This window comes from Ranitomeya imitator, chromosome 1, assembly GCF_032444005.1.
Source record: "Ranitomeya imitator isolate aRanImi1 chromosome 1, aRanImi1.pri, whole genome shotgun sequence".
Classification (NCBI taxonomy): Eukaryota; Metazoa; Chordata; class Amphibia; order Anura; family Dendrobatidae; genus Ranitomeya; species Ranitomeya imitator.
In genome coordinates, this window is record NC_091282.1 from 690,932,984 (window position 1) to 690,957,932 (window position 24,949).

Sequence of the window (24,949 nt, forward strand, 5' to 3'; positions counted from 1 at the left end):
TTTAGCGTTTTTTTTGTTTAGTTTGTTTTCTGACAAAAGGCTTTAATAGTGCATTTTTCTGCCCCTGGAGCAGTAAGGGTCTAGCGTATAGCGGCTGTGCGATTGCATTTTTTCTCTTTATTCTTTCTAGAAAGTGTTGGATTAACAACTACACTGCTTACTATTGCTGCATTAGGTCTTCTATGTTGCTACTGATTCTGAACATGTGCCACAAGAGGCATCAACGAAGGAATCCCTCTTACCTGGGCGAACTGTGTCTGAGAGACATCTTAGCAGTTAGGGAGCTGTCCTCATCAGGGAATAAGTCTGAAATCCCCAGCAAAACGGGGTCTGGACGCATGCATAAAAGGGCCAATAGACTGCAATGGTGATAGAGCGAACGTGCACTCTGCCATGCAGTTATTTTGGAAATGTACACCTACAGGTGGACATTCAGACGAAAAAAGTGCATGTCGGAGCGCATGGTCGCCGTCACCATTGCAGTCTATTGGCCCTGTTGGCGCATGTGTCTGGACCCCGTTTTGTTGGGTATTTCGGATGTATGTTCTGACGGGGACACCGAACGCAATGTGAAAGCACACAGTCTCCACCCACTAGCTCAGAGACAAGTGAAAACTAGAGCTAAAGCCTGCAAAGTGGAGAACGGATGAAAAATGCAGGATACAAGTCATAATTGCCAGCAATACTAATCATACACAAAGTTATTCTGAACAGTCCTTTAACCCCTTAGTGACAGAGCCAATTTGGTACTTAATGACCAGGCCAATTTTTGCAATTCTGACCACTGTCACTTTATGAGGTTATAACTCTGGAACGCTTCAACGGATCCCGCTGATTCTGAGATTGTTTTTTCGTGACATATTGTACTTCATGTTAGTGGTAACATTTCTTCGATATTACTTGCGATTATTTATGAAAAAAACGGAAATATGGCGAAAATTTTTAAAATTTTGCAGTTTTCAAACTTTGTATTTTTATGCCCTTAAATCAGAGAGATATGTCATAAAAAATAGTTAATAAATAACATTTCCCACATGTCTACTTTACATCAGCACAATTTTGGAAACAAAATTTTTTTTTGTTAGGGAGTTATAAGGGTTAAAAGTTGACCAGCAATTTCTCATTTTTACAACACCATTTTTTTTTAGGGACCACATCACATTTGAAGTCATTTTGAGGGGTCTATATGATAGAAAATAATGAAGTGTGACACCATTCTAAAAACTACACCCCTCAAGGTTCTCAAAACCACATGCAAGAAGTTTATTAACCCTTTATGTGCTTCACAGGAACTGAAACAATGTGGAAGGAAAAAATGAACATTTAACTTTTTTTTGCAAACATCTTAATTCAGAACCATTTTTTTTATTTTCACAAGTGTAAAAACAGAAATGTAACCATAAATTTTGTTATGCAATTTCTCCTGAATACGCCAATACCCCATATGTGGGGGTAAACCACTGTTAGGGCGCACCGCAGAACTTAGAAGTGAAGGAGCGCCGTTTGACTTTTTCAATGCAGAATTGGCTGGAATTGAGATCGGACACCATGTCACATTTAGAGAGCCCCTGATGTACCTAAACAGTGGAAACTCCCCACAAGTGACACCATTTTGGAAACTAGACCCCTTAAGGAACTTATCTAGATGTGTGGCGAGCACTTTGAACCCCCATGTGCTTCACAGAAGTTTATAACGTAGAGCCGTGAAAAAAAAAAATTGCATTTTTTCTACAAAAATGATCTTTTTGCCCACAAATTTTTATTTTCACAAGGGTAACAGGAGAAATTAGACCACAAAAGTTGTTGTGCAATTTCTCCTGAGTACGTCGATACCCAATATGTGGGGGTAAACCACTGTTTGGGCGCACCGCAGAGCTTGGAAGAGAAAGAGTGCCGTTTTACTTTTTCAATGTAGAATTGGCTGGAATTGAGATCGGACGCCATGTCGCGTTTGGAGAGCCCCTGATGTGCCTAAACAGTAGAAATCCCCCACAAGTGACCCCATTTTGGAAACTAGACCCCCCATGGAACTTATCTAGATGTGTGGTGAGAACCTTGAATGCCCAAGTGCTTCACAGAAGTTTATAATGCAGAGCCGTGAAAATAAAAAATATTTTTTTTTTTCCACAAAAAAGATTTTTTAGCCACCAAATTTTTATTTTCACAAGGGTAACAAGAGAAACTGGACCCCAAAAGTTGTTGTCCAATTTGTCCTGAGTATGCTGGTACCCCATATGTGGGGGTAAACCACTGTTTGGGCGCACGGCAGAGCTCGGAAGGAAGGAGCGCCGTTTTGGAATGCAGACTTTGATAGAATGGTCTGCGGGTATTATGTTGCGTTTGCAGAGCCCCTGATGTACCTAACCAGTAGAAACCCTCCACAAGTGACCCCATTTTGGAAACTAGACCCCCCAAGGAACTTATCTAGATGTGTGGTGAGAACTTTGAATGCCCAAGTGCTTCACAGAAGTTTAGAATGCAGAGTCGTGAAAATAAAAAATATTTTTTTTTCCACAAAAAAGATATTGTAGCCCCCAAGTTTTTATTTTCACAAGGGTAACAGGAGAAATTGGACTGCAATAGTTGTTGTTCAATTTATCCCGAGTACGCTGATGCGCCATATGTGGCGGTAAACCACTGTTTGGGCGCACGGCAGAGCTCGGAAGGGAAGGAGCGCCTTTTTGGAATGCAGACTTTGATAGAATGGTCTGTGGGCATTATGTTGCGATTGCAGAGCCCCTGATGTACCTAAACTGTAGTAACCCCCCACAAGTGACCCCATTTTGGAAACTAGACCCCCCAAGGAACTTATCTAGATGTGTGGTGAGAACATTGAATGCCCAAGTGCTTCACAGAAGTTTAGAATGCAGAGTCGTGAAAATAAAAAATATTTTTTTTTTCACAAAAAAGATTTTGTAGCCCCCAAGTTTTTATTTTCACAAGGGTAACAAGAGAAATTGGACCGCAGAAGTTGTTGTCCAATTTATCCAGAGTACGCTGATGCCCCATATGTGGGGGTAACCCACTGTTTGGGCGCACGGCAGAGCTCAGAAGGGAGGGAGCACCATTTGACTTTTTGAGCGCAAAATTGGCTGTCGTATTTGGAGACCCCCTGATGTACCTAAACAGTGGAAACCCCCCAATTCTAGCTCCAACCCTAATCCCAACCTCATCCATAATCCTAATCACTAACCCTAACCATAATCACAGCCCTTACCCCAAAACAACCCTAATGTCAACCCTAACCATAACCCTAATCAAAACCCTAAATCCAACACACCCCTAATCCTAATCTCAACCCTAACCTCAAACCTAACCCTAATCCCAATACACCCCTAATCACAACCCTAACCTTAACCCTAATCCCAAACCTAACCCTAATCCCAAGCGTAACCCTAATGCCAACCCTAACCCTAATACGAACCCTAATCCAAACCCTAACCCTAATCCCAGCTCTAACCCTAACTTTAGCCCCAACCCTAGCCCTAACTTTAGCCCCAACCCTAACCCTAGGGCTACTTTCACACTTGCGTCGTTTGGCATTCCGTCGCAATCCGTCGTTTTGGACAAGAAACGGATCCTGCAAATGTGCCCGCAGGATGCGTTTTTTGCCCATAGACTTGTATTGCCGACGGATCGTGACGGATGGCCACACGTCGCGTCCGTCGTGCACTGGATCAGTTGTGTTTTGGCGGAGCGTCGGCACAAAAAAACGTTCAATGAAACGTTTTTTTGTACGTCGCATCCGCCATTTCTGACCGCGCATGCGTGGCCGTAACTCCGCCCCCTCCTCCCCAGGACATAGATTGGGCAGCGGATGTGTTGAAAAACTACAGCTGCTGCCCACGTTGTGCACAATTTTCACAACGTGCGTCGGTATGTCGGGCCGACGCATTGCGACGGCCCCGTACCGACGTAAGTGTGAAAGAAGCCTAACCCTAAGTTTAGCCCCAACCCTAACCCTAAATTTAGCCCCAACCCTAACCCTAAATTTAGCCCCAACCCTAGCCCTACCCCTAACCTAACCCTACCCATAACCTAACCCTACTCCTAACCCTACCCCTAACCTAACCCCTAACCTAACCCTACCCCTACCCCAACCCTACCCCTAACCCTACCCCAACCCTACCCCTAACCCTACCCCAACCCAACCCCTAACCCTACCCCTAACCTAACCCTACCCCTAACCTAACCCTACCCCTAACCTAACCCTACCCCTAACCTAACCCTACCCCTAACCTAACCCTACCCCTAACCTAACCCTACCCCTAACCTAACCCTACCCCTAACCTAACCCTACCCCTAACCTAACCCTACCCCTAACCTAACCCTACCCCTAACCTAACCCTACCCCTAACCTAACCCTACCCCTAACCTAACCCTACCCCTAACCTAACCCTACCCCTAACCTAACCCTACCCCTAACCTAACCCTACCCCTACCCCTAATTTTAGCCCCAACTGCTGTTCTCCTGCCGGCCGGCAGATGGAGACAGATGGCGGGCGCACTGGGCATGCGTCCGCCATGTTCTGCTGCCGGCGGCCAGGAGGAGCAGCAAGAGGATCCAGGGACCTAGGTGAGTATGCTAGGGTCCCCGAATCCCCCTATTTCTCTGTCCTCTGATGTGCGATCACATCAGAGGACAGAGAATTACACTTTACTTTTTTTTTTTTTTTGCGGTCGTCGGTAAACAGTTAATTACCGGCGATCGCAAAACAGGTATTACCGACCCCGATCGTGCTCTTTGGGGTCTCGGCTACCCCCGGCAGCCGAGACCCCAAAGATTCTCCCGGTGCCGGCCGGCGGGCGCACTGCGCATGCGCCCGCCATTTTGAAGATGGCTGCCCCCACCGGGAGACACGAGGAGCATCGGGGGAGCTAGGTGAGTATTGGGGGGCCTCCTGGGACCCCTTTTCTCTGTCCTCCGATGTGCGATCACATCGGAGGACAGAGAAATTAAAAAGAGATCGCTTTTTTTTTTTTTTTTTTGTGATCGCCGGTAAACGGTTAATTACCGGCGATCGCAAATGCGGGGTGGGTTAAAAAACCCCCGAATCATGTTCTCTGGGGTCTCGGCTACCCTCGGCAGCCGAGACCCCGGAGAAAATCGGCCTCTGGGGGGCGCTATGGACTTTTTCCACAGCGCCGTTAATTAACGGCGCTGTGGTTTAAGTACCCTTAGCGGCCGCCGTTAAAAGGCGTATCGGCGGTCGCTAAGGGGTTAAACTACATATATGCTTCAAATTAGTCCAATCAGCTATGCACAGTAAAACAAAGGCTGTAAAAGCTAAAAGGTTTAACATTTTAATCAAAGTCAACTGCCAAAAGGAGCCAAATAAATACATGTACGGTAATAAAAACAGCTCTGCCCTCATATTTCTCACTACAAACTGAATGTTATTAAATACAGTAACAGCACTGCGGTCAAACATCAATCTCGCTAATATCACAAGTCCGGGTGAGATCCATTCTTTCCTTGGACACGGACCATAGAGGAGTTTCACTGACCCATACACACAACAGTTTCATAAGGGAATCTGTGTCTCCGGTCTGTGAGCTCCTACTCATCTGTTCTGTAGATCAGACTCAGCCATTGAAGACGATGGAGATCCTTGAGACAAGGAAGACAGACTGTGTACTTCAGAGATCCAGCGTTAAAAGGGTTGTCCACTACTTGGACAATGCTCCTTGTAAAATAATCACTTCTACTCACTTCGGGTGCCATTCCAGCGGTGTCAGCTTTTGCTCTCCTGGGGATCGCGTGCAACTGTGACATCACGCAATTGAAGCAGCAAATCAGCAGTGGCTTTACTGTTCCTGCCTTCAGACAAATCACATATCTAGATGAAATGAGAGAGCAGCCGCTAGCGCAGCACCTGTACCTTTTAATTCATACACAAATAAGGAGGCTTCGGGGCACCCTTGGTGTGGCTAAGAGCTTGGTGCATGGTCATGCCTCCTCATTTGCATATTCGGGCCCTTCCTCTGCTTCTGATTGACAGTGCTCGCGTCCGTTTTTCTGACGCCACTCACTAGGCCAATACACCCAAAAGTGCTGCAAGCAGCATCACAAGAGAAAAAAAAAAAAAAAAAAAAAAAAAGAGACCGGCGGCCTTCAGACAGTGCTTGCTCTGGGAGGCAAGTACCATCAATCAGAACGCAACGGTGCGCCAAACTCTTGGCCATTCTAAGTGTGCACCAAAGCCTCCTCAGTAGCATATGAATGAAAAGTTATTTTCTCAGGCACTGTACGAGTAACAGGTACAGGGCTAGTATGGGTGTTATGAGTGCCAAGTCCCCTACACACTACATAGCCCATTAAAAATGCATTTTGGGGGTGGCGGCTCCTTTTAAATCCCATGTAAAAAGTATAGTTATATTCTGAAGCACCTCTATTCATGCACTAAAGGTTGGAATAATACATTCAGGTCCTGTGAGTAAAAATCAGGAGCAGAATAAAAAAAGGACACATGTAATGGATGAAGACTGATGCAAATTCAGAAGTGGATATCGAACAGAGATGCATTAAAGACATGTGCCACCATAGCACAGGTTTCACCTCCCTGAATAGGTGGCCTGTCAGAAAATGATCCGCTGTGTAAGGCCCCTTTTAGGGTATCTGCACACGTTGCGGATTCTCTGTGGATCCGCAGCGTTTTTTGCAGTGCAGAAACACTGCAGATCCGCAATTGATTTACAGTACAATGTAAATCAATGAGAAAAAAAAACGCAGTGCACACTTTGCGGAAAATCCGCTGCGGAAACGCTGCGGTTTAAAAGAAGTAGCATGTCACTTCTTTTTTGTGAATCTGCAGTGTTTTTGTACCCATTCCATTACAGAAAACCGCAGGGGTAAAAACCGCAGCAAAAATGCACAAAAAACGCGACAAATCCGCAGGTGCGTTTTCTGTCAGGAGAGGCAGAATCCGCACCAGAAATTCCCAAGCCTAATCCGCAACGTGTGCACATAGCCTTACATGACTGTTCTTTGCATTCATATATGGTCCGCTTTTTTTTTTTTTTTTTTTTTTAAAAAGAGCAAATACTGACACACATACCCATTGTGTTCAACGGTGGTGCGCATGACAGGATTTTCATATGGACCATCTGTCCATGTGAAAACCACAGAAGTATTTTTTTTTTTTTGAGCTGCACAGACAAAATGCGTGCCGCACACGTGCACACTGATAACATCACCATGACATACACCGGCACCTGGGCAGAAGTGGTACAGTTTGTGCTGTTCCAAGACACCAGCTGCTAAGACAGTTCTCATCATTGTTGGCTGGTCTTCCTGAGATAAGCACACCCAGACGACAATGATGGGAGATGTATTCAGCACCTGCTGTGTATATCCTATGTAAAATAATTAAATACAAAAAAAAATATGGTGTGGGCTTCCATGTAATTTTCATTAGCAGCAGAGGTAAAGCCCACAAATTGGGGGCTGAAGTTAATAATCTGGGAAAGGGGCCAATCGCCCAAAAGATTCCCAGGTTATTAACAGTTCACATCTGTTTGCTTAGCCTTTACTGGTTAGTTTATGAGGGACTCCACAAAAAAGAAATGACATAAGGTCCCACTATAAAATCAAACCAGCAAAGGCTAAACAGACAGCTGTGGGCTGATATTATTAGCCTGGGCAGAGGCAAGAGATATTGCCCCACCAGGCTACCAACATCAGCCCCAGAAAAGACACATCCATAAGATGTCCCAAATCTGAGCGTAGCCTCGTTCTTTCCACCTGCCCTCTGACGGTGGCAAGTGGGGTAATAGGGATGGTTATCACCTCTATACACAGCTGGTAACACAGAATCCACCAATCACAGTAGGTGATGTCACAACTCACTCTGCTCATCTTCCCTTCACAATGACTTTTGCACATGACCATTAGATGCTTTAGCTCAAAATATAGAATCGGGATCTGATCAGTCATTGTGGCTATGTACATGTATTATTTCCTGAAACAATAGGGCGTATGGGTCAAAATAAAATACCACTGGCAAGCGTGAAAATTGAAAGATTTATATTTTTAATACATTTAATAATTAATTTTATTTTGCCCCTAAAATTGGTAATCTTTACGTGTGTGTGAATTGGTATTCCAGTAGTGCCTAATGTGGCAGCCATTTCAACTCCAATAGAAGTCGCTCACAAGCTTCTTCAAGACATCACTAGTTAAGCTCGTCACTGAATCTAGACCAACTCTTGTCAGATGGCAGGGTGTCTACATAACCCACAGGCCTTTATCTGACATACCTCACTCCTTTACGACTATTTTAAAGTTTTATTGATATCAAAAGACAAAAAACTGAGAAACATCAAATGTAAGAAGATAATATCAGTAATTGTCAGTGATGTATCTGTTCTCTCCTGGATATATCACCATGTGCACTTTATCAGCATGAAGACGGTCCTGTTGAACTGTCAAGTCTTTACTGTCTCCTCAAGAATGGACACTATTCATTCTACAGCCATGGGTGAAGCCACAAAACCACGTCACACACCGGACAGCGCAGACGTTTATACTGTGGGATGGAGATAACAGGTTTCCTACCATTCATACACATTTTGGCACCAACTAGAGAGGTGAGCAGCAGTCACACAATCACTTGTATCCTTCCATGTACAGAAATTATAACAATTGGTTGCCAACTCGCCTCATTTGCTACTTTTAGCAATATTAGACTCAGACATAAGACTGTCGGCCCCAAATAGATTCTGGGTAGGGAGAAAAGGTTTATTTCAGGATCACTTGACGTATCAAATGTTTGAGCCCTTTCTAAGGGTACTAGATGGTGGCCCGATTCTAACGCATCGGGTATTCTAGAATATGCATGTCCACGTAGTATACTGCACAGCCCACGTAGTATACTGCACTGCCCAGTCACGTAGTATACTGCACTGCCCAGTCACGTAGTATACTGCACTGCCCAGTCACGTAGTATACTGCACTGCCCAGTCACGTAGTATACTGCACTGCCCAGTCACGTAGTATACTGCACTGCCCAGTCACGTAGTATACTGCACTGCCCAGTCACGTAGTATACTGCACTGCCCAGTCACGTAGTATACTGCACTGCCCAGTCACGTAGTATACTGCACTGCCCAGTCACGTAGTATACTGCCCAGTCACGTATGTAACAGGTTAAAAAATAAAAAAAACATACTCACCTTCCGAGGGTCCCTTGTAGTCCTGTCGCCTGTGTGCGGTGCACGTGGCAGCTTCCGGTCCCAGTGTTGGTATGAGCGCAGGACCCGTGATGACTTCACGGTCACATGACCGTGACGTCATGGAAGGTCCTTTTCGAATAGCATCTTTGGAACCGGAACCTGCCGCTTGCACTGCCGAGGACAGCACGCACGTCGGAGGGTGAGAAGAACCTTTCCCCCCCCATTTTAATAGCCAGTAAAGGCTAAATATACAGCTGCGGGCTGATATGCATAGCCTTGGAAGCTCCATGGGTATTAAATAGTGATGAGTGAATATACTCGTTACTCGGGGTTTCTCAAGCACGCTCGGGGGTCCTATTTTTTAGTGCTCAGAGATTTAGTTTTTATTGCCGTAGCTGAATGATTTACATCTGTTAGCCAGCTTAATAACATGTGGGGATTCCCTAGCAACCAGGCAATCCCCACATGAACTTATGCTGACTAACAGATGTAAATCATTCAGCTGCGGCAAGAAAAACAATCTCCGAGCACTAAAAAATACTCAGAGGACCCCCGAGCATGCTCGAAAAACCTCGAGTGACGAGAATATTCGCTCATCACTAGTATTAACCCCTTCCCAGGCTACAAACATCGGTCCCCCAGTCGCTGGCTTTCCCTCTCTGACGCAGAAAATTGAGCCCACGCCATTTTTTTTAAAATGAAACAGATATTGCATTCAAGGCCGGGGCCACACTTGCGAGAAACTCACACCTCAGTACCCGGCGCTGCTGCCGGCACTCGGGACCGGAGCGTTCAGTTGCATAAAAATACATGCAGCCGCACACTCCGGTCCCAAGTGTCGGCGGCAGTGCCGAGTATTGAGGTGCGAGTCTCATGCGAGTTTCTTGCCAGTGTGACCCCGGCCTAACGCAGGTTTTGTGTGTGTGTCTTTATTTAAGGCCGGGATCACACATGTGAGAAACTTGGAGGAGTCTCGCATCTTAATACCTGCACTGTCGCCAGCACTCGCCTAACTCTTTCTGTACCATTTTATTAATGTCCATTAATCACGCAAGGCAAGATTGCCTTGTGAAGGCATGTACTACGGAGGACAGAGAATGAACTTCAAACCAATATTGCAGCCAGCATGAAGCCAGCGGGTAAGGAAAGGGTGAATCAAAAACCCCAAAACCCCGCCTCCATGGCTGAAGATTGTTCCCTCCAAATTCAGGTGACAGTGTCCCTTTAACTGTAGGTGTATCTATCTGTATGTTTAAACATTAATCTTCAATGGAGTATGTAAAAGAAGAGGTTGGACAAGGAAATTACATCACAATTATTTTTTTGTATATCTTTATTTAGCTTACAAAAACACACAAATCCGCATGAAAAACGCAGATGCACGCGGTGTCCAACCCGCAGCGTTTACTGTCCGCGGGAACATATCCCAATATATCTGCAAACAGGAAATCAGTTTTTTTTCCTTCCCAGAAGCCAACTTTCAATTAGCTTTACTTAAAGGGAACCTGTCACCCCGAAAATCGCGGGTGAGGTAAGCCCACCGGCATCAGGGGCTTATCTGCAGCATTCTGTAATGCTGTAGATAAGCCCCCGATGTTACCTGAAAAAGGAGAAAAAGACGTTATATTATACTCACCCAGGGGCGGTCCCGCTGCTGGTCAGGTCGGATGGGCGTCTCTGGTCCGCTGCGGCGCCTCCCATCTTCATTACAAGACGTCCTCTTCTGATCTTCAGCCACGGCTCCGGCGCAGTCGTACTTTGCTCTGCCCTCTTGAGGGCAGAGGATAGTACTGCAGTGCGCAGGCGCCGGAAAGGTCAGAGGCCCGGCGCCTGCGTACTGCAGTACTTTGTCTGCCCTCAACAGGGCAGACAAAGTACGCCTGCGCCGGAGCCGTGGCTGAAGATCAGAAGAGGACGTCTTGTAATGAAGATGGGAGGCGCCGCAGCGGACCAGAGACGCCCATCCGACCTGACCAGCAGCCGGACCGCCCCTGGGTGAGTATAATATAACGTCTTTTTCTCCTTTTTCAGGTAACATCGGGGGCTTATCTACAGCATTACAGAATGCTGCAGATAAGCCCCTGATGCCGGTGGGCTTACCTCACCCGCGATTTTCGGGGTGACAGGTTCCCTTTAAAGTAGCAAAAAAATGCATACGGAAAAAAACGCATCAAAACCGCAGGTAAAAAAAGCATCAAAAACGCAGGTGACCTGCCAGTGACCTCAGATGCAGATTTGGTGCAGATTTTACCTGCTTCAAATCCTGAACAAATACTGAGCCATTCAAGACCGTGGAAACCTACCCTAAGGGTACCGTCACACAGTGGCACTTTGGTCGCTAGGACGGCACGATCCGTGACGTTCCAGCGATATCCTTACGACCTCGCTGTGTCTGACACGCTGCTGCGATCAGGGACCCCGCTGAGAATCGTACGTCGTAGCAGATAGTTTGAAACTTTATTTCGTCGCTGGTTCTCCCGCTGACATCGCTGAATCGGCGTGTGTGACGCCGATTCAGCGATGTCTTCACTGGTAACCAGGGTAAACATCGGGTTACTAAGCGCAGGACCGCGCTTAGTAACCCGATATTTACCCTGGTTACCAGTGTAAATGTAAAAAAAAACAAACAAAAAAAAACCCACTACATACTTACATTCCCGGTGTCTGGTCATGTCCCTCGCCTTCAGCTTCCCGCACTGACTGGTGAGCGCCGGCCAGCCGTAAAGTACAGCGGTGACGTCACCGCTCTGCTTTCCGGCTGTCCGGCGCTCACTGTCAGTGCAGAGAAGCACAGCGCCGAGGGACGCGACAGGAAGGTAAGTATGTAGTGTTTTTTTTTTTTTACGTTTACGCTGGTAACCAGTGTAAACATCGGATTAATAAGCGCGGCCCTGCGCTTAGTAACCCGATGTTTACCCTGGTTACCGGGGACTTCGGGATCGTTGGTCGCTGGAGAGCTGTCTGTGTGACAGCTCTCCAGCAACGCTGCAGCGATCGACATCGTTGTCGTATCGCTGCAGCGTCGTTTTAGTGTGACGGTACCCTAAAGCCTCATTCAGATGTAGGTGCTGTATACATTTAGTTCACGGATACAGCACGGACTCATGCTCTATGCTACTGTTCATGTGTCCCTTTTTTTTTTTTTTTTTTTTACAGCAGTGAGGATGAAAAGAGACAATACAATTATATGGGTCCACAAAAAGCACATACAGCAGACGGATGGGATCAGTGTGCAGTCCATGTGCTGTCAGTATTTAACATTGCAAAGGAAACAAGAAGCTTTGTCATTTATTTATCCATCTATAGAAAACACAGATGATAACTAATGGTAAAGAAATGCAAGCGGAAGACACAGACCGTATACTAATGACACCCATAAAATTCTTTCACGCAGGTGTTTAAACACAGACGTGTGAATGAGGCCTAATAGGGATTTTTGGAGCGAAGTTAACCCCTTCCCGACCCATGACGCCACGTAGGCGTCATGAAAGTCGGTGCCAATCCAACCAATGACGCCTATGTGGCGTCATGGAAAGATTGCGTCCCTGCAGATCCGGTGAAAGGGTTAACTCCAATTTCACCCGATCTGCAGGGACAGGGGGAGTGGTAGTTTAGCCCAGGGGGGGCGGCTTCACCCCCCCCCCCCCCCCCGTGGCTACGATCGCTCTGATTGGCTGTTGAAAGTGAAACTGCCAGAGCGATTTGTAATATTTCACCTATTAAAACTGGTGAAATATTACAATCCAGCCATGGCCGATGCTGCAATATCATCGGCCATGGCTGGAAACACTGGTCTGCCCCCCCCACCCCACCGATCGCCCCCCCCAGTCCTCCGATCAGTCCTATACACTGCTCCGTCCTCCTGTACGCTCCCCCGTGCTCCGATCCACCCCCCGTGCTCCGATCCACCCCCGTGCTCCGATCCACCCCCCGTGCTCCGATCCACCCCCCGTGCTCCGATCCACCCCTGTGCTCCGATCCACCCCCGTGCTCCGATCCACACCCCCGTGCTCCGATCCACACACCCGTGCTCCGATCCACACACCCGTGCTCCGATCCACCCCCACGTGCTCCGATCCACCCCCACGTGCTCCGATCCACCCCCCCGTGCTCCGATCCACCCCCCCATGCTCCCCCCCCCACCCCATCATACTTACCGAGCCTCCCGGGGTCCGTCCGTCTTCTCCATGGGCGCTGCCATCTTCCAAAATGGCGGGCGCATGCGCAGTGTGCCCGCCGAATCTGCCAGCAGGCAGATTCGTTCCAATGTGCATTTTGATCACTGTGATATAACCTATCACAGTGATCACAATAAAAAAAAAAAATAGTAAATGATCCCCCCCCCCTTGTCACCCCCATAGGTAGAGACAATAATAAAATAAAGAAATTTTTTTTTTCCCCCACTAAGGTTAGGGTTTCGGTATGTGCACACGTATTCTGGTCCTCTGCGGATTTTTCCGCAGCGGATTTCATAAACCCGCAGTGCTAAACCGCTGCGGATTTACAGCGGTTTTCCTGCGCATTTCACTGCGGTTTTACAACTGCGATTTTCTATTGGAGCAGTTGTAAAACCGCTGCGGAATCCGCAGAAAGAAATGACATGCTGCGGAATGTAAACCGCTGCGTTTCCATGCAGTTTTTCCGCAGCATGTGTACAGCGATTTTTGTTTCCCATAGGTTTACATTGAACTGTAAACTCATGGGAAAGAAACTGCTGCGGATCCGCAGCGTGTGCACATACCTTTAGAATTTGGCTATGTGCACACGATGCGGATTTGGCTGCGGATTGGCCGCTGCGGATTCGCAGCAGTGTTCCATCAGGTTTACAGTACTATGTAAACCTATGGAAAACCAAATCCGTTGTCCCCATGGTGCGGAAAATACCGCGCGGAAGCGCTGCGTTGTATTTTCCCCGGCATGTCAATTCTTTGTGCGGATTCCGCAGCGATTTACACCTATTCCTCAATAGGAATCCGCAGGTGAAATCCGCACAAAATACACTGGAAATCCACGGTAAATCTGCAGGTAAAACGCAGTGCCTTTTACCCGTGGATTTTTCAAAAATGGTGCTGAAAAATCTCACACGAATCCGCAACGTGGGCACATAGCCTTAGGTTTAGGGTTGGAATTAGGGTTGTGATTAGGGTTATGGCTACAGTTGGGATTAGGGTTTGGCGTGTGGGGGGGTTAGTGTTGAGGGGTTTCCACTGTTTAGGCACATCAGGGGGGTCTCCAAACGCAACATGGCACCACCATTGATTCCAGCCAATCTTGTATTCAAAAAGTCAAATGGTGCTCCCTCACTTCCGAGCCCCGACGTGTGCCCAAACAGTGGTTTACCCCCACATATGGGGTACCAGCGTACTCTGGACAAACTGCGCAACAATTACTGGGGTCCAATTTCTCCTGTTACCCTTGTGAAAATAAAAAATTGCTTGCTAAAACATCATTTTTGAGGAAAGAAAAATGATTTTTTATTTTCACGGCTCTGCGTTGTAAACGTCTGTGAAGCAGTTGGGGGTTCAAAGTGCTCACCACACATCTAGTTTAGTTCCTTTGGGGGTCTAGTTTCCAAAATGGGGTCATTTGTGGGGGATCTCCAATGTTTAGGCACACAGGGGCTCTCCAAACATGACATGGTGTCCGCTAATGATTGGAGCTAATTTTCCATTTAAAAAGCCAAATGGCGTGCCTTCCCTTCCGAGCCCTGCCGTGCGCCCGAACAGTGGTTTACCCCCACATATGGGGTATCAGCGTAGTCAGGACAAACTGGACACCAACATTTGGGGTCCAATTTCTCCTATTACCCTTGGCAAAATAGGAAATTGCAGGCTAAAAAATAATTGAGGAAAGAAAAATGATTTTTTATTTTCATGGCTCTGCGTTATAAACTTCTGTGAAGCACTTGGGGGTTCAAAGTGCTCACCACATATCTAGATAAGTTCCTTGGGGGGTCTAGTTTCCAAAATGGGGTCACTTGTGGGGGAGCTCCGATGTTTAGGCACACAGGGGCTCTCCAAACGTGACATGGTGTCCGCTAACAATTGGAGCTAATTTTCCATTCAAAAAGTCAAATGGCGCGCCTTCCCTTCCGAGCCCTGCCGTGTGCCCAAACAGTGGTTTACCCCCACATATGAGGTATCGGCATACTCGGGAGAAATTGCCCAACAAATTTTAGGATCCATTTTATCCTGCTGCCCATGTGAAAATGAAAAAACTGAGGCTAAAAGACATTTTTGTGTGAAAAAAAAGTACTTTTTCATTTTACGGATCAATTTGTGAAGCACCTGGGGGTTTAAAGTGCTCACTATGCATTTAGATAAGTTCATTGGGGGGGTCTAGTTTCCAAAATGGGGTCACTTGTGGGGGAGCTCCAATTTTTAGGCACACAGGGGCTCTCCAAACGTGACATGGTGTCCGCTAAAGAGTGGAGCCAATTTTTAATTCAAAAAGTCAAATGGCGCTCCTTCCCTTCCAAGACCTGCAGTGCGCCCAAACAGCAGTTTACCCCCACATATGAGGTATCAGCGTACTCAGGACAAATTGGACAACAACTTTCGTGGTTCAGTTTCTCCTTTTACCATTGGGAAAATAAAAAAATTGTTGCTAAAAGATCATTTTTGTGACTAAAAAGTTAAATGTTCATTTTTTCCTTCCAAGTTGCTTCTGCTGCTGTGAAGCACCTGAAGGGTTAATAAACTTCTTGAATGTGGTTTTGAGCACCTTGAGGGGTGCAGTTTTTAGAATGGTGTCACTTTTGGGTATTTTCAGCCATATAGACCCCTCAAACTGACTTCAAATGTGAGGTGGTCCCTAAAAAAATGGTTTTGTAAATTTCGTTGTAAAAATGAGAAATCGCTGGTCAAATTTTAACCCTTATAACTTCCTAGCAAAAAAAATTTTGTTTCCAAAATTGTGCTGATGTAAAGTAGACATGTGGGAAATGTTATTTATTAACTATTTTGTGTCACATAACTCTCTGGTTTAACAGAATAAAAATTCAAAATGTGAAAATTGCGAAATTTTCAACATTTTCGCCAAATTTCCATTTTTATCAACAAATAAATGCAGAATTTATTGACCTAAATTTACCACTAACATGAAGCCCAATATGTCACGAAAAAACAATCTCAGAACCGCTAGGATCCGTTGAAGTGTTCCTGAGTTATTACCTCATAAAGGGACACCGGTTAGAATTGCAAAAAACGGCCAGGTCATTAAGGTCAAAATAGGCTGGGTCATGAGGGGTTAAATACTTTTGTGTAAGCAACTTTGATGACCAAATGACTGCTGATTGTGAGAGCAGAGGACATAGGGGCATAAAGCTTACTGAGCCTCAGTGATGGCAGAACTATACATTTCAAATGAAAAAGGTATTAAATAAAAAAAAAAAAAAGGCAAACTGATTGTGACATTTTATCAGACAATCTGCATCCATTTCACTCGCAGGGCTGTGGAGTCGGTAAGCCAAACAGACTCAATCCTCAATTTCCCTGACTGACCCCACAGCACTGGTCACTACTGAGCATGTACATAAAGTGCAGCACAGATTCATCTCATCTACAACTCCACAGCACTGGTCACTACTGAGCATGTACATAAAGTGCAAAACAGATTCATCTCATCTACGACTCCACAGCACTGGTCACTACTGAGAATGTACATAAAGTGCAGCACAGATTCATCTCATCTACGACTCCACAGCACTGGTCACTACAGAGCATGTACATAAAGTACAGCACAGATTCATCTCATCTACGACTCCACAGCACTGGTCACTACTGAGCATGTACATTAACCACATTCGACAGGAAATCATCTCCCAATCTCTTCATACCATGCACTGTCCTCCCTCCCCCACTGCATCTAGTTCACTCTCTGACTTTGAAGCAGTTACAGAAGAAGAAGTAAGCAGGCTCCTTGCATCTTCTCGCCCGACCACTTGCACCAGTGACCCCATTCCGTCACATCTCCTCCAGTCCCTTTCCCCGGCTGTCACCTCTTACCTAACAAAAATATTCAACCTTTCCCTCACTTCCGGTATTTTTCCCTCCTCATTTAAGCATGCCATCATACATCCATTACTTAAAAAACCATCCCTCGATCAAAACTGTGCCGCTAATTATAGACCTGTCTCTAATCTTCCCTTCATCTCTAAACTCCTCGAACGCCTGGTCCACTCCCGTCTTACCCACTATCTCTGATAACTCTCTTCTCGACCCTCTTCAATCTGGCTTCCGCTCTTTACACTCTACTGAAACTGCCCTCACTAAAGTCTCTAATGACCTACTAACAGCTAAATCTAATGGTCACTACTCCATGCTAATTCTCTTGGATCTCTCTGCAGCATTCGATACTGTGGATCATCAGCTCCTCCTCACTATGCTCCGCTCCATCGGCCTCAAGGACACCGTTCTCTCCTGGTTCTCCTCCTATCTCTCTGACCGATCCTTCACTGTATGTTTTGCTGGTTCCTCCTCCTCTCACCTTCCCCTTACTGTTGGGGTTCCTCAAGGATCAGTCCTAGGCCCCCTCCTCTTCTCGTTGTATACTGCCCCTATTGGACAAACAATCAGTAGATTTGGTTTCCAGTACCATCTCTATGCTGACGACACCCAATTATACACCTCTTCTCCTGTTGTCAGGCCGACCTTTTTATAAAACACCAGTGATTGTCTTACCGCTGTCTCGAACATCATGTCCTCCCTCTATCTGAAACTAAACCTGTCAAAAACTGAACTCCTCGTGTTCTCTCCCTCTACTAACCTACCTTTGCCTGACATTGCCATCTCCGTGTGTGGTTCCACCATTACTCCAAAGCAACATGCCCGCTGCCTTGGGGTCATCCTTGATTCTGACCTTTCATTCACCCCCCACATCCGATCACTGGCTCGCTCTTCTTACCTGCATCTCAAAAACATTTCTAGAATTCGCCCTTTTCTTACTTTTGACTTTGCAAAAACTCTTACTGTTTCACTTATTCATTCTCGTCTGGACTATTGTAACTCTCTACTAATCGGCCTCCCTCTTACCAAACTTTCCCCGCTCCAATCTGTCCTGAATGCTGCTGCCAGGATCATATTCCTCACCAACCGTTACACCGATGCCTCTACCTTGTGCCAGTCATTACACTGGCTACCCATCCACTCCAGAATCCAGTACAAAACTACTACCCTCATCCACAAAGCACTCCATGGCTCTGCACCACCCTACATCTCCTCTCTGGTCTCAGTCTACCACCCTACCCGTGCCCTCCGCTCCGCTAATGACCTCAGGTTAGCATCCTCAATAATCAGAACATCCCACTCCCGTCTCCAAGACTTTACACGTGCTGCGCCGATTCTTTGGAATGCACTACCTAGGTTAATACGATTAATCCCCAATCCCCACAGTTTTAAGCGTACCCTAAAAACTCATTTGTTCAGACTGGCCTACCGCCTCAATGCATTAACCTAACGATCCCTGTGTGGCCTATTTATATTAAAAAAAAAAAAAAAAATCAGGTTCCTCGCATCATGTTCTCATTCACTTTATGCAGTTAATAGCCCTCTGTGTCTGTACTGCTACATACTTAGGCAGTTAACTGGTTCATGCAGCTTTACATGAACACCCGAGCCTTACACTATGGCCGGTCCGAATAACTAAAGCAATTATTACCATCCACCTCTCGTGTCTCCCCTTTTCCTCATAGTTTGTAAGCTTGCGAGCAGGGCCCTCATTCCTCCTGGTATCTGTTTTGAACTGTATTTTTGTTATGCTGTAATGTCTATTGTCTGTACAAGTCCCCTCTATAATTTGTAAAGCGCTGCGGAATATGTTGGCGCTATATAAATAAAAATTGTTATTATTATTATATGTACATAAAGTGCAGTACAGATTCATCTCATCTACGACTTCACAGCACTGGTCACTACTGAGCATTTACATAAAGTGCAGCACAGATTCATCTCATCTACAACTCCACAGCACTGGTCACTACTAAGCATGTACATAAAGTGCAAAACAGATTCATCTCATCTACGACTTCACAGCACTGGTCACTACTGAGCATGTACATAAAGTGCAGCACAGATTCATCTCATCTACGACTCCACAGCACTGGTCACTACTGAGCATGTACATAAAGTGCAGCACAGATTCATCTCATCTACGACTTCACAGCACTGGTCACTACTGAGCCTGTCCATAAAGTGCAGCACAGATTCAACTCAACTAAAAGCCGAGATCCATAGATCAGGAACAGAACAGACATTTATAGGACCTTTTATAACTATCCCAAATTATGAAAACATTTACAGCACATGCTGCATTGAACTACTGAACCCAATTTATTACGTATTTTAGGAGTCAGTCCACATTACTCAGATTCCAACTCCACAGATTTGCCGAGCTGTAGACAACAGAAATTATGGACGGCCAATGTCTATCGACCAACATCACTTTTTCATGACACGAACAAGAGTCACATATGCCAATGAAGGTAAAGCTATGTTCACATATCTGTTTAGACACTCATTTTTTCTGTTTTGAAGAACAAGCAAACGAAATACTGTTGAAAATGGATCCATTTCATTACTGATGCAAACAGAAGCAGAAGGACACTAGTGGTTATTATGTGGTCCATCTGCATTCTGTTAAGATCCATGGCCCGGACATCAATCTCCCAGAGAATCTGCCTCCAGTGATTATTATAAATGAAGGGGCATTACCGGTGTGAAACATTTAATGACTGTCAGTCTGCTTTCCTGATGTACATGTTTCACACTGGTAACGCCGCGTCATTTACAATAAGTTCAGGAGGCAGATTATCAAGAAGATCTATGTCCGGCCCATAGATCTTAACCAGCTCATTTACATGTTAAGGAAAAATGTGGATTTCTCAGGAATAAGAAATCGGATTACAGATATCAAAGTATCATTTTATTCAGCTTCCTATGACGTACAGGTCCATTTAGGTGGCTTAGGAGGGATGATCTGATTATACCAAGGAAGGTGACGGTCACAAGGGAGCATTCTCTGCATCCAGAGGAGAGAAGGTTTTTCCACCAACATAGAAGAGGATTCTTTACTGTCAGGGCAATGAGAATCTGGAATTGCTTGCCTGAGGAGGTGGTGATGGCGAACTCATTCGAGGGGTTCAAGAGAGGCCTGGATGTCTTCTTGGAGCGTAACAATATTGTATCTTACAGTTATTAGGTTCTTTAGAAGGACGTAGGTCTGGGGATTTATTATGATGGAATATAGGCTGAACTGGATGGACAAATTTCTTTTTTCGGCCTTACTAACTATGTTACAGGTCGAGTCATTGGTGTTTTGGATTAGATTTTTTATCAGTGTGAGTTTTTACTATCAGTGAATTTCACATATGATAACAATACATTACAACACTTCTCCCCCCTAAGTATTAATCACGGACAGCACACAGACAATACTGACGCCATCAATGTGCTGTCGGTGACTTTCACAGATCCATAGACTTATGGATAATTTTGATCCGCAACTCTAATCAAACAAGGACATGTCTCTGAATTTTTTTTTTCTTTTGCAGACACGTCTGCCAAAAGACATGGACATCTGATCACCTTCCATAGACTTTAATTGGAATGTGTACCATCTGTGAAAACGGCTGATACAATATATGTGAGAAACAGACGTTTGCACGAGACCTTAGTGATGACATTTTGGTAGGCAATTTGCAGTTAGCCCCAAAACATCCAACACTGTTCGCTTAGGGTAGTTAGAACAGAAATAACAAAAAAACATAACCTTGAGAAATCAGACCAAGGTACTACCAAAGAATGTACATGACCAGGAAGCTGTCTTTGTAGATCATCAGATATTATTTTGCCATTATTCCATTTGTCTGTTCATAAAATCGGAATAAAAATGGACTGTTAGAAAGACGTGAACATGGCAGAAGATATGACAAGTGGTTCATCAATATATGCACAGACTAGGCCAGTGGCATCACAATCCGGCCACCAGTCTGCAAGTGCAGAGGATGCAGGACGAGAGGAGGAGTATGGAGATTCTGGTAGAACAAATACAGAAGTGGAGAAAGAAGAGGCAAGGCATGGAAAGCAGAGGGAAAACAACAGGATAGGTGAGGAACCGATGAGTAAGCGAAAAAAACTTGGCACAGCCGTTCCCTGCCACCTTTACGGCAGCTGGCTGGGCCAGAAGTCTAACATTGCCCAGTTAAGCTATGTTCACATCATGTTTTGGCGAGATGATAGGCATAAGTGGCAAGCATGTCCTTTTGACCTCCTTCGGCCAGTGTACATCGATATACCCATCTCTTACTCTATAGAACAACAGTTGACTTTGCTGATCTATGTGGTGGTATCCACAATATATGAATGCCACGTGGCAAATTTTCCCATACCATGGCATGCAATCGAGCTTTCTGTCGATATCTTTGGGTAAAGGTCACAGGAAAATTGTTGGAAAGATTCAATGTGATCTGTAGAAGCCCTGAAGCCGAGCATTGCCCTCTAACACAAGTCACACTGCAGCCTAGGTGGTGTGTCCAGCCTGGACCTTTGCCCACCAGAAGACCCAGGATGGCACAACTTTCCCGATAGTAATCAAGTTCGCCTAGACTAGGACACCATTCTAATGTAGAGCATTTTCATCCAAGACCAACCACAAATGGAAAAATGTTCAGAAAACATCAGCCTAAAATCCCTAATGTATGATCTATGGGCTCAAGAACCTCGCAGTGGTAGCACAATGTGCAGGATTGGGAGGGAAAATTAAACCCCTGTGCTAGTGATCTGTGGCAATGACATAGACATCCATTGTGGGAAAACTTAATATTTTATTAAGAAAACAAAGGAAAATTAAAAAAAAACTGACAACTGTATAGACATAGGCATAAAACTGCTGCATCCATTTATTTAGCTGTCAATGAGAGTCCAGCTTTTTCCCAAAGCGACAAACCCACATACGGAGTCTGGGCAATAAATTGCGGTAATGTGTTTTTACTTGTGCTAGAATAAACCTGATGTTTTTCCTATCAGCACTTCCCTGGCCACAGGACTCTATATTGTTGCCCGGTCTCAGGACGTCCAAGCACGAGGGGGCAGCATGCAGAGTGGGGAGCAGACAACCCTTGTGCCACAGAGATTCTTGTGCCACCAAATAGGCAGACTGCATTCACACATCTAAATACAGAACACTAGGCCTGGACGATCTGCAGGTCTCCTGACCCCAACTTTAAAGCATCCGACTGGCCAGGGTTCTCGACCCCAACTTTATAGCCTCATAAACATATATGAGGCTGTCAAGGGTGAAACAGGAGACCTGTGGCCAGTCCGTACATTGGGGTCTATACTTGGACTGACACATAAATGTGCGATTGAGGTCTAAGGCCTCATTCAGACATCCATTTTCCACATACGTGGCCTGTCTGCGTTTTTCAGAGACAGAACGTGATTTTAATATAATTAAAAGGACGAAATGAAAGTGTATGGGCCTGAAAATATCATGGACCTGAGAATATCATGGACCACACATTGATGGTATCTGTGTGCGGCCTGTTTTACCAAAGCAATAGATTTGTTTCATTTTTCATCAGGACAATCGCTGATGTGATCAAGTTGTATCCAAACACTGACGACACTTGGACCATTAATTATATACAAGAGAAATTACTGAGATCTGAATGAGGCCCAATCCTGACTGACCCTGATGGGCCAGGTTATAAAGACGAGAGGATGTGATGCCAGCTAGTGAAGACTGGATGTGGATTATTCTACCAAGAGGAGAAAAATGTGGAGTCTTTCATAAAGGTATACAATGCCCGGTCTGCAATCTGCTGGTGGGCATCCTAGAGCGGAGCATACACCGCAGATTACAGCTTTAAGCCTTGGTTCTGCCAGTATCAGTCTATGTTCTCCAGTACCCAATCTGCCAGGAAGGCCGACTGATCAGCTTGTAATGGCATCAGTTCTCACATGAGACAAGTGCACGGCCCCCACACACCTCGAGCGACACATCCAGAGTACTGAATGGTCGGGCACTGGTCCCACAGCTTGTGGAGGGATCACTCCCACCAGCTTACCACGAGTAGCTCTATGTAACGCTGGGATCTGGCCCCATACCATCGCATGGGAGCAAATGACAGCAACTGAGGTACTTCCAAGTTGTGGGACGCATCAGCATCAAAAAATGGAGTCAATGCAACAGATGTGAGATCTGAACCCAAACAAGTGTAAAAAATAAGTACCCGACAACAGATACAAAGTAACAAGTGGATAGAAAATTCCTTTTTATCCACACTATAAAGATTGCAGCCTGTAACAAACACAAATATGCATGAGATCTGTACCCCGCCTGCTGGCCTCTGTCTGCCCTCACCTTGTACAGGACATGGGCAGCGATGGCGGCACTCAGCCACACAAGTACATACTGTCAGTGACAGAACTATGGCGCCTCTGAGCTAATCCACTTGGCAGGTGATTGATGAGAAATGTGTCATCGCCTACCACTCTCCTGTGCCCGAGCTGCCAGGATGGACCTGGGTGACACCGCATCAATCATCTCTTGTAAAGAAGGTGGCGATTGGCCGTTCCTTACAGCAACATCACGATCCTCCCCACGGGGCAGACACGTCACTATCTGCCCCTCCTTCCCCCGTCACACACAGACATGTCATTATCCACCCTCCCTTCCCCCGGCACACGCAGACACGTCACTATCCACCCGCCGCGCAGACACGTCAATATCCGCTCCCCCAAGTGCGCAGACACGTTATTATCCGCCCTCCCTCCTCCACGTGCAGACACGTCACCATCTGCCTCCTGCGCGTGCAGACACGTCATTATCCCCCCTGCACGCGCAGACACGTCATTATCCCCCCTGCACGCGCAGACACGTCATTATCCCCCCCCATGCACGCGCAGACACGTCATTATCCCCCCCCATGCACGCGCAGACACGTCATTATCCCCTCCTGTACGCGCAGACACGTCATTATCCCCCCTGCACGCGCAGACACGTCATTATCCCCTCCTGCACGCGCAGACACGTCATTATCCCCCCCTGCACGCGCAGACACGTCATTATCCCCCCTGCACGCGCAGACACGTCATTATCCCCTCCTGCACGTGCAGACACGTCATTATCCCCCCTGCGCGCGCAGACACGTCATTATCCCCCCCTGCGCGCGCAGACACGCCATTGTCCCCCTCCTGCGCGTGCAGACACGCCATTGTCCCCCCCTGCGCGCGCAGACACGTTACTATCCCCCCGGCACGCGCTGACACATCATTACCTGCCCACCCCCCGCTGCGCGCAGACACATCATTATTCCGGCGCTGGGATGTCACTACCCCCCCCCCACTGTGACGTCACTATCCGCTCCCCTTCCCCCTCCGTGCGCAGACATGTAAGCACGCAGAGGGGGATGGGCGCATAATGACATGTCACTATCCGCCCCCTCCGCGCGCAGACACGTCATTGTCCCCCCTGTGCGCGCAGACACGTCATTGTCCCCCCCTGTGCGTGCACACACGTCATTGTCCCCCCTGCGCGCGCAGACATGCCATTGCCCCCCTGCGCGCGCAGACACGCCATTGTACCCCCCTGCGCGCGCAGACACGCCATTGTCCCCCCCTGCGCGCGCAGACACGCCATTGTCCCCCCCTGCGCGCGCAGACACGCCATTGTCCCCCCCTGCGCGCGCAGACATGCCATTGTCCCCCCCTGCGCGCACAGACACGTTACTATCCCCCCGGCACGCGCTGACACATCACTACCTGCCCACCCCCCG

General features: G+C 46.5%; 1 protein-coding gene across 8 annotated transcripts in view; it reads right to left on the reverse strand.

Annotated features, from left to right (window-relative positions):
• The window catches only part of STRN3 (striatin 3), a 73,490-nt gene that overhangs the window by 47,534 nt on the left and 1,007 nt on the right, over nucleotides 1-24,949 (reverse strand). The gene's annotated exons all lie outside the window — the stretch shown is intronic.